Source organism: Sinohyriopsis cumingii, chromosome 7, assembly GCF_028554795.1.
Source record: "Sinohyriopsis cumingii isolate HCF-2022 chromosome 7, ASM2855479v2, whole genome shotgun sequence".
Lineage (NCBI taxonomy): Eukaryota > Metazoa > Mollusca > Bivalvia > Unionida > Unionidae > Sinohyriopsis > Sinohyriopsis cumingii.
The window spans coordinates 22,060,232-22,072,483 of NC_142967.1; the positions used below are offsets into that span (position 1 = coordinate 22,060,232).

At 33.3% G+C, this 12,252-nt stretch overlaps 1 long non-coding RNA gene across 1 annotated transcript; it reads left to right on the forward strand.

Annotated features, from left to right (window-relative positions):
- The first annotated feature begins 3,293 nt into the window (after positions 1-3,293).
- LOC149794865 (uncharacterized) lies at positions 3,294-5,161 on the forward strand. Its single transcript, XR_016422072.1, has 2 exons — positions 3,294-3,417; positions 4,261-5,161. It is a non-coding gene; the product is annotated as an uncharacterized LOC149794865 (long non-coding RNA).
- Positions 5,162-12,252: the final 7,091 nt, after the last annotated feature.

The following is a 12,252-nucleotide window of genomic DNA, read 5'->3' on the forward strand; positions in this document are numbered from 1 at the left end:
CATGTCCTGTCCGAAGTAAAGTCAGCTACGAACATAAACTACCATGCATTTCTTCATGTCCTGTCCGAAGTAAGGTCAGCTACGAACATAAACTACCATCATTTCTTCATGTGCTGTCCGAAGAATAATCACCTATGAAGCGAAACTACTATGCCGTTCATGTTCTGGCCGAAGTATAGTCAGGTACGAACCGAAACTACCGTGTATTTCTTATTTTTTTGTTCGGAGCAAAGTCAGCTACCAACTGAAAGTACCATACATTATCCGGTTGTTAACTTAGATTTACTGCTCTGGAGAAAGGGTGATCCAGATGAAAATATAGATCCTACAACATGTGGGCAAATATATAACTGATAATGATTATTCAATAACCTAATCAAATCGTGCATATTGTGCATCCCCCCTCCCTCTCTCTCTCTCCCTCTCTCTCTCTCTCTCCACAATCAATTGTCATCATCAGTCTCATCAATCCTTTGTTGCTATACATGCCTCATGTAGTGAGATGGCTAATTTAAGTGCTTTGAACTTTTGCCCAATCCCATTTTATCATATCGTGACCAAAAAAGATGTTTAAAGAAATTTATGTCATTTTAACCATACCATATGTTATATATCACAGGAGTCTGACGTTTTATCAGTAAAGTACGGCGAAATCTCTGACAATATGAAATCCTCTTATCGGTAATAAATACACAAGGAGTGCAAGCGTGACCACAACCCTTCGCTCGATTCGACTTTTTCTCACACGTCTTTTATCGTTTCAGAATCGCAAGAAGACTGAAAAACTACACATATACATTCAAAAGACAGTAACGTACCAACGCATATCTCTTAAATGACCATGTCCTGAATCCAATCCGGCGAATTAACCTTTATTTTCACCACTACGGTCAAAATCCCTTTCTAGCAAAATCGGCTAGACGGAAGTTGCACATTCTACCAATTTCTACCTTGCAGAAAATATGCTGAATAACATGATGAAAGTAATTTCACAAGATAAAATGTTTATCTTGCTTTGTGTTTCAGACTGTATCATTTCATAATTTTATTTAAATGTCCGGAACCGAAATATGTAGTCAAAGTTTTGATAGTAGAAATAACGGTTCATGACGTCATCAACTGTCATAAATTTCCCTAATATTCAAAGATAACACAGATTCTGCGCCGTGTTCGGTACAATTATTAGACCCTAACGCATATTTACTGCAGGGTAGAAACTGGTAGAATGTGCAGCTTCCGTCTAGCCGATTTTGCTAGAAAGGGATTTTGACCGTAGTGGTGAAAATAAAGGTTAAATTTCCTGCTGCTCTTGATTTGAATGTCGCATGTCCTCAGTGTAAAACCTTTTCAAACTAAAAACGAATTTATTTTTTAAATCGCTAGAAATTGGAGAATAGAATTCTACAATTGTACGTAATTTTTTTAAATTATTATTAAATTAGCAAATCATTAGTGATACAACAATATACATGTTGTAATGAGCTCCATGGAAACACGTTTGTTTGAATCTTATTTCGCTAGAAAAAAAAGAGAAAATTCGAATTTTTACCCATGCACACTTAGATATGTAATTTATTTTATCTAACATTTCACTAAATCTGAGTTTACGATTAACTTCAGTGATGTATTGACCATCCAGAAATTCTTTAAGTCAAGTTGATGAATCAACACGTAATAAATATTGGTCAATGGAAAGATGGATGCGGATTCGAATCCCACCATATGGTCAGTTTCGATCAGTTACTATGATGTGTATTTGGACATTGTATTTTACTTCCCTCCCTCGGTATGATCTAAACTTAAACATGTTGATGTGCCATAAAACCCGCCAAGCAAACGAAACTAAATCTAATTTTAGATCAACTAATACCTTCATCTTACAAACAATTTCTCAATGCATATTTTTTGCGGTGAACATTTCGCTAAAAATTAATATATACGGTTGTATATGTTACTCATTATCTAGTTGAGCTCTCAAAATGGAATTATTCGATACTAAATATATACTTCATATATTTCATATATATACACGTGTGTGTGTGTGTGTGTGTGTGTGATTATCGTACAAAATTATCATGTGAAGTTGATTTATTTGAAATCTCAATTCGATATGTTCTAATCATTACTGTCACGACAAGGGATGATGTGTTTGAGAACTCGTACCTCCTGACAATTTTATTTGAAAGGAATAGGATATTAATATTTTGGGCCTGGAACTAGTTTTAGGAATTTGAGGCTAGATAGATAGCCACAGATTTCTCAAGAGCGGCGAATCGTTCCAAATCCAATATAAATTGCACCTATACAATTGGTGTTACATGCACTTACATGTACTTCAAAACATTTTCTATATTCATATCTTTTACATGTACTTACATCTAATTCAACCATTTGATATATCAATAACATTTACATGTACTTACATCTACTTCAAAACATTTGACATATCAATAATATTTACATGTACTTACATCTAATTCAACCATTTGATATATCAATAACATTTACATGTACTTACATCTACTTCAAAACATTTTCTATATCAATAACATTTACATGTACTTACATCTACTTCAACCATTTGATATATCAATAACATTTACATGTACTTACGTCTACTTCAAATATTTCCTATGTCAATAGCTTTTACATGTATGTAAATGTTTTAAATATGAACATCATTCTGCATTAAAACAACGTCTGTCCAAAATCGTCGCATATACATGTATCTCGACATTAAATATACATGGTTTTATTTATTTATTTATTTTAATTTGTTTTATTGTTGTTGTTGTCACCATCATCCCCACACTATCATGAAATCATACTAAGAAATGTAGCTATTGAAATATTCCTGTAAGTTATAACAAGGGAGTTGTGCTAATAAAGTTACATGGTTTCTCGTAATCAACTGCATGACAGATTGAAGTTACCTGGTTTCTAGTAATGTAACTGCATGACAGATTAAGTTACATGGTTTCTAGTAATTAACTGCATGACAGATTAAGTTACATGGTTTCTAGTAATGTAACTGCATGACAGATCTGCCAACCTGCGACTTGTGTAGACCCTGTTGGGCAGTGACACTTATGACGAGGAGATTACATTCGATGGCATTTCGTTTTAAGCATTGACTCCATATTATTTATTCGAGTGAAATGTGGAAAGATTCTTACTCTGTTAAAGTGTCTTCTTAGGAAGTCGTATACATGGTTGTATACGGTTTATGAGTCACTTTGGGCACTAAATGTACTTGTACCGCATCCGCAACGATGCATCTATATCATTAGATGCTAAAATAGAATTTACATTCTTTCAACGTGGGTTGCTGTCTACTATATAAATGGGACGGCAGCTACAGAAGTTTCAGACCTAAACAATCTTTCCTTTTTGCGAGCGTGACGCATCTAACATACGGTGAGTGTTATATACGACAATATATACCTCTAAGTATTTTGATATACAAAAAGGGTTGACATTGAAATTTACGCATGTTAACATTTAAACTCATTCATTCCCGTAATATCAGACGAATTGTCTATTGTTAATTCGATACTGTTTTTATTAGTATTGTCAAGTTTTATTATCATAAAATACCATAATATCGGGCTGGGAGTTTTCTTTTCACAGGCTTAAGAACAATTTCTATCTAGCTCTTCTCCCTAAAAATGATTCTATCAACATTTACATTTTAATATGCAGTTAACTGAATTACCTAACTGTGAGGGCATAGGAAGGTGAGAGTCGTCCTAAATTAGTATATATTATATAACATGTTACTTTATTATTAAATCGAAACCTATTCAGAACCTTATTCAGTTTTTCACACCGTTAGGCGCAAAGCGTGCACTGCGGGATTTGGGGGGATCGTACAGTTTGTTTAGAAGAAGTACTAAGAAAGTGAGAAACCAGGAATATCGTTTTAGCGGAGATCTAAACAAGTAAGAGATGAGCCTGTGCGATGGAATCCCTGATAGGGTCCTTTTGTCGTAGGCCCCACAAGGACCTACATTTTAAGACATAATTTTATGTATCTATCTTCAAGTAAACTTACTCTAGGAAACGGGCTCATTTATTTGAGGGTGGGGGCACGGCTGCATTTCTCGTGCCATCCATCACCCCCACGATTCCCCTCTGCTAAGCACTTTATTTAATAACGAGAAGTATTTTATATTCGTTATTCTTTTCCTATCAACTGAACGCGATAATAATTTTTTAAGTATATGTGTTTTAAAAGGTTGTTATCTTTTATATTTTTAGGTTTCCAAGAGAAGAAAATGGAAGTGAAACAAATTACCATATTCTGTATCCTGATGATGGTGCTTGTCGTCGGCGCAAGACCACGTGTCGACGTGAGAAAGCAATGTGACTTTATCCGGAAACATGGACGGTGTGTTCATATCGTAGTGCCCAAAGAAATGAGTTACACATCGGATCAGATGATTAATCTCTGCTCAGAAGCAGATGTGACATGTTTCGGCGAAATATGTTTCTGCTTTATTTATAATAGAACCATTATGTAAGAAAGAAAAATTCGGATAAAGCAATTTATGGCCATATGAAGAACTTTCCTCCCCATGGAATTCAAAAGACCAGATTTTACAGCATAACCTTCCTCCGGAATAACTTATTCGTGAATCAAGTTTTGAATTTAATTTGGCAATGTTAGAAGTATTAACGTGGAAAGGTTGGACTTAAAAATGACTTCATACCAAGATGGGCAGACACAATATTGACAGGACAGGTTATGTCGGGACCATATTCAGCGATATACCCAACCTTACAAATGACAAACTTTGGAGTGACACCAACAATAGCACGAGAGAGTATTGTATACTATTCCTTCTAGGATTGTCATTATCTTCTGGAATGTTGGCAAGACTTTATAAAAGTTTATAATCATGTATAACATTAAATATATTCCTCAGAGTGTGTCAGTATATAATAACATGAAACTTTTATTAATGATTGATATTGAATATTATTTATTGTGTACATTATAGTTAAGCTCATTCTATGTATTGATACCCATTTCATGTGTGAATGACGATTTTACGGCATTCATTGTGTACAATACAGATACAGTGTTGTGAGAAAAGGCACATGTATTTATATTTAAATACTTCAGAGTCTAATAAAATAAATTTTATATTTTCTTAAATTCTTGTATCTTTCATATTTTTATACATGTTTTCTTCTGTTCAGAAGTTTCCATACAATATTTGATCAAACAATGCTCCCCATTTTTCAAACTATGAAATATTTTACTTTCTCATCGACTTGTTTGTGAATTTCTTACTGCCTAAGGATTTATGATATCAAGGCAGTATACTGACAACACGATTCCAGCTACCTAACCCCGCCATTTAACAATTTCCAGACAATGCCCCACCCACTCATCAACCCATACAATATCCTTATAGATACATTGCATTAACATTTTTAATAGACTATATATATATATATATATATATATATATATATATATATATATATATATATATATATATATATTAGATAAGGTTAAAGTTTTAATGACAAAAATCTAACAGTTTTTTATAGTCATAGTGGAGAGTCTCTTTTAGCGGAAGTATATAATACAAGAGAGTGAACAAGAAGGGAGTAGGTGAAAGATGAAAATAAAGAAAAGAAGTTAAAATAAGAAATTGTCAACTAAAATATGTCTCACATCGTGTGTAAAGTTGAGCAAAGAGGGAGAAGGAGAAAGAAACATTGCATTAACATCCTCTCAGTCAGGGTATTTCTATTTAGCTGAAAGTCCATACATATCCAAACAGTATTTTCAATAATTATTACTGTTTAGAATTGTGTCACTGTTCATTACATGTTTTATAAAATGTAGTTCTTGTTACGTTCTCACTATTTATTCAACCAATATTGTTCCATATTAATCAAGGTCCCCACGTACAACATCATTTGGTGTTCATATTTTACGTTCACAAATATTTCATAAAAAGTTAAGAAGTACGTTCTCAATTGCATTTTCGTTATGAAATCCATAAACTCTCGAAGCATCTGAAAGGATTGGAAAATGGACTGACCCAATACATTCTTTTGATTTCGGTGTGAAATTAATTTTCAGGTGTAAAATCAAGGCATTAAGTTCCTTTATTCCATTACCTGAACTTCATTATTCTGGTTACACATATATGTCCTAATTCACACGCGTGGCATCCTACACAAACGAGATCGCCAGTGATAACTCTATACATAGTGACTATGTTACTTATATCTTGCCTTTTACAAGCGAATCAGCCTGCATGAAAAACATCAATAGTGACAACACGATAAGAAGTGAATAGAGAGAAGACCCAGAGATAATACACAGACACACGTGAATACAAGTTAAAAATAGTATTATTCACAGACACACGTGAATACAAGTTTAAGGTGCTCATATTATTCACAGACACACATGAATACAAGTTTAAGGTGCTCATATTATTCACAGACACACGTGAATACAAGTTTAAGGTGCTCATATTATTCACAGACACACGTGAATACAAGTTTAAGGTGCTCATATTATTCACAGACACACATGAATACAAGTTAAAGGTGTTCATATTATTCACAGACACAAGTGAATACAAGTTAAAAGTGTTCGTATTATTCCCAATCACACGTGAATACAAGTTAAAATTGTTCATATTATTCACAGACACACATGAATACAAGTTAAAAAAATGGGCATATTGTTCACCGACACACGTGAATACAAGTTAAAATTGGGCATATTATTAACAGATACACGTGAATAAAAGTTAAAATTGGGCATATTGTTAACATACACACGTGAATACAAGTTAAAATTGGGCATATTGTTCACAGACACACGTGAATACAAGTTACAATTGGGCATATTGTTCACAGACACACGTGAATACAAGTTAAAATTAAATGGAAGACTTAATAACATGGAAAAAGGAAATATTAGAGTTGCATAGTAGAACTGTTACTTTATTGCAAATATGATCGTCAGGTCCGTATAAGCCATTGGTTGTACGAAAGCAAATGGATGATTCTGCGATACAAACTCCAAATATAGCGATAGCTGGTATAGCAAAAAACTGTGTCATGAGCACGTTATCATCACCCGCCAAATGAAGATTCACACGCACACATTATATATAATGACTTGGCATACTGTACATACAGTGTATTGCGGTTTCATATTTTTTATTGGTCTAAATACGCCCATGATATCTTTACGCAGTATTTTCATAACTGATTGGCTGCGATCTTGAGAACTTTTCTTGCTCCGCTTTCTGAAGTCAATATATTGTTGTTGCCAACAATACAGCAGTCGTCTTTCAAATTGGTAGCCTAAACGATCATGGGAAATGCCTCCTCTCTTTTGCACAAAAATGCAGCGCAGTTCTTCCTCAAAGACATTTCGATAAGGACAATATTTGAATTCCAAACAAACTATAAGAAGCGTATCATCCATGTAAGAAAGAAATTATTCGACGTTTAACGTCGTTCTGTTGTTGCAGTATAATACTAAATCATACAGATTTATGAAGTATATAAGTTTTAAAGGTGCTTCTAGAATTATTTCTTTCATATGTCCACAAAAGTTTTTTGTTAATTTTTTTCTATAGAAAAAGAAAAGAAAAATAAATGAAAATTCGATCACTTACAGATCCATGAAAATTCGATTACTTACACAGTCATGGAAATTCGATTACTTACACAGTCAAATCTAGATGAGTGATTCGCTTCTTCCAGCATTTCCCGAAATCTGAGTTCGCCGTTTGCAATATTTACAAAAGTGAGATGTTGGCGATCCAGAAATTCTTCAAGTCTAACCGATTTATCAAAATGTGATAAAATGTCTTCACATGAGAAACAAGCATATGAACAGAATGATATGCTTTTTGAATCCCAGCATCGGATCAGTCTTGATTAGCTAGCATGGCATGTCCTTGTGCAAGGAAATTACCCAACTCCAGGTTTGAATTCCCTATAAATTCCACAACAAAATCAAATAATTTTATCAGAGAATTTTGGTATTTCCAGAGAAAATAATCACTTGACCTCAGTAATTTGAAAAAATAAAACTTCAAACCCAAATATGAAATGATGGATACAACATATCATACAACTTCAAAGAGCTTGGTCTTAAAGTACAACTGAAAAGAAACCTCTCAGTTACAAGATTATATAATCATTTCCTTGACCTCAGGTCAATTAGCATTTTCTATATAAAAAAAATTACCTAATGGAGAATGATCCTAATGCTTACAAAATAGAAATCATAATCTGGATTATGCAAAATACGCTAAGGTAATTTTAAAACCTAGATTTAAACCCAAATAAACATATATACTTGTATTAATAATAATAATACTGATTTTAATCCCACACACATAGAAAATAACTTAGCTGTGTATTTGCTGTTTACATGGAATAATTTTTTTTAAGATTCAATTCGGGTCAAGCAGGAATGAACACAATTTTATACAAGGTCAAGTCCAATATACAATGTTACATTACAATAGCATGTAATCAAATAAAAAATAAAATAATTAAAAGCTAACTAACAAACAATGTAAATTAAATATACATAACACTATCGCAGATCAATAATAGACCTACCATTTTCATAGTCAGTCGATAAAAATAGTAGATTCGAGAACAATAATGCGACTGAAAGTTTTGATAGGAAACTAAGAGCCTCAGAGCCAATAAGTAAACTTGACGAAAAATTATTATTTCCGCTCTCTAAATTAACCGCCACACAACACGTGCTTTTAAATTTTCCCCGTGTATCTATTTTTGGATGCAATGTTAGGCTGGCGATAGAAGACACGCTGTATGATATAGGTCGTAGCTTTGGGCCTAGAACAGCGAGATTCAACTGACGAGTATAAGGATGTTTTCATGAGCTGGTAATAAGAATGGTAAAAAAAAAAATATGCTTACACTATTGTATCTCGAAGTTCATTAAATTGTACTTTCATAGTTAGAAAAAGTCACTTTTTCCCATACAAATGCAGTAAGTTATAAATACATAACATCTACTAATTTGATAAAGTTGGCGGATTTTTGAAATTCATAAATAATACATTTTCGTGGATGAGATCAATGTCAGTTACTCTAATATATATTATCCATGAATACTAGAATCTCTGCCTGCTAAACAAATTTCTATCGTGACTCTTTTATACGATATTAATGATTATGCAATTAAAAGGAGGTTTTATAAACAGACCGAATATTAGCATTAAAGACAAAATATTATTTTTTTCGATGTATTCCTCACTCGTCGATCAGTCAATAAACAATAATGTAAATTTTGAATAACAACCGTAGTGAAAATGTAAGTCATGCACAAACATCATATGTTATAGCTACTGAATATGCAGTATTATATCTCTAGTGACAATAACCTTTTAGAGATTGATCTGAGTGGCACCAAAACACCCACCAAAACACCCACCAAAATTGAAGAGTGGAAACTTACGATTTATCATTCGTCAACATTGTTCAATACATAATAGACTACCTGATATCCAATGGAAGTTTCCCTGACAAAATTGTTAACAAAAATACACAGAATGATATACAAGGCTTTAAAATGTTTTTAGGCAAGCTTGGAAACCGTTTCAGCTGGTGTAAATGTTTCAACATGTTGAGTGTGCTTATGTGGAATAACTGTTTCAGCAGACCTCCCAGTTGTTATATGAATTGTTTTACACACCTTTAATGAAAAATCGAAGTTTTTAAACATGGTAAAATAGGAATGTTGGCCATCTTCGAACAGGACTTTATATATAGGACTGTTTCACTGCATTCAGTTATTACAATCTCGAAAAATACGGGGGGGAAATGAACGAGATCTATGGCCGTAATTGGTGACAACGAAGAAAATATTGATGAGGAATGTTTGAAATGCAATTTAGAATTTAGAATTACTCACAGAATAACAATTAGACAACAAATGGCTTCAGCGGCATTGATGATTGCCTGACCATTAGCTTCGTGTTTACTTTTTAAAGGAAGCATTTTTATGCTCGAGTTATTTGAACCTAACGAAGTCAAAGAGGAATAAATTAGACACAAACAGCTGGTAGATAATTATCGGAGGAAAAACTAAAAACTTCAAGCGAAAACAGCGAAAACGCTTGACTTCTTGCATGAAAGACAAGGAAGCCAGGTTTAGCGAATACTTTATCTCTGAATGTGTTTGCTCATAGTGATGTTGATGGGAATCAACGTTTAAAGCTAAAACCTAAAACTAATTGTCTTTATCAGTCTTTAGATCAACAGATAAAATGCAAATGCATCTCCATTACAATAATTTTATATTTATCAGTGCTGTATGAATCGAGTTTGCTCTCAAGCCACAAATATTCTATTATTTGTTTGCCATTTAACTCATTTTTTAAAAGATCGAGTATATTTTTTCGCTTCGGAGATGTTAAAGACCCCGTCTTTGGAATAGTCACTTGTGTTGAAGAACATGATGTCATCCTTCATATTACTGTCGACGGTTTGTGTCTCGAGATGAATGAACAAATAGTTTGAGTTAGTCATGAGTAGTAATCTCATCTTAATCGCCGTCTCAGTCTTAATCGTAGTAGTCTCATCTTAATCGCCGTATTTTCTTTTCATCTTGGTGACGTATAATTTAAGCATCACTTAGGAGTGTAGCTTCAGCACAGTAAATTGCCTGCAAGGTGTAATTTGCGCCTGGTATTGTCTCCAGCAGTGAGAGGGTCAAATACCCTTGGACCAAAACAAAATTAAGCAGTCTGATAATGCACTGTCACAGAAGTCATCCCCATCTACCCATCAGCGCAGACTAAAAATACATCCATGAAGATTCGGGCTAACAGGTCCCGGCTGTCCGGGGAGAAACATTTATCTGATACAGGTATATGAGAGTTAGTCAAATCAGTATATGACTTCCATATAACACGTTCAAATATGAAAACTATTGTTGGAGTGTTCAGTATCATTACCCGATGACTAATCTTTCAATGCAAGAAACAACTGCGTACTCTACGGCAATTTAACATAATTGTAATAGCTGAAATATTCCAACTATTTGGAAAACCAAAACCTACCAATGTGTTAAGCGCCATACAATTGATAAATAATTATGGAGCTTGAACAGTTGAATACTGGAAAAAAGGTCGACTGATAGAATAAATTCAATATCTACGGCAAAGCTTAAATGATTACAAAATAAGATTAAAATAATAAAGACGTTTCTATTGTTTTAATTCTGTTCTTGCATTTTTTAAAATTATTACAAGTCCGCCCTTTAGTAAAATTGCAAAATCAATCTAATTTTGCATAATTTCAAAAACAAAAATGCATTATCAGGCCATAATAAATACCTTTTTCACCTACACAAAACAGCTAATTACGTTGCTAATGATACCAGACAGAGATGCTGCAGCTTTTATAGGTAACTAAAACACAGAGCTGGTGTATTATTCATATATGTTTTCTAATTTATCAAACTGTGGAACTACAACTACCATAGATTAATGTTAAATAATTATGGAGCTTGAAAACTTTAACAGTGGAGAAAAATGTGACTGATAGAATAAATTCATTTTATCCGGCAAAGTTAACCAAAGCTTCACTGATATCATGAGTTTGGCTCGTTTCGTTTTTTATAATTTGTAAAGTTCAGTCGATATGCCTAAGGTACCAACTCATCACCCTTCAAGATACATTCCTTAACTGCATCATAATTAGCACTTTCATGTACCGACACTATACCTCAAGTGCCAGACTTTACTACTCATTCTAATATTTTACAAAACATACTCACGTGACCTACGTCGTAAAATAACCCACCGAACCGACCTATCCAATGGGAGTATCTTATTTCTTCTTAGAATCTACCTGACCAGATTAGACATTGAGAACTCATTCCAAACCTATCAACAGGTTCAATATATAGGTTGCATTTAAGTTGTAAACACCTATTTATAATTTAATAACTTATGAAAGAAACTACAACGCTGAATATAAAAAAATAACTAGATAACATCTTGTGTATAGAGAATCACTACCGTTTACAGTCATGAACAAAGGTCACACACAATATAGACACAGTCATATAACACACACACACACACACATACACACACACTATATATATATATATATATATATATATATATATATATATATATATATATATATATATATATATATATATATATATATATAGAGAGAGAGAGAGAGAGAGAGAGAGAGAGAGAG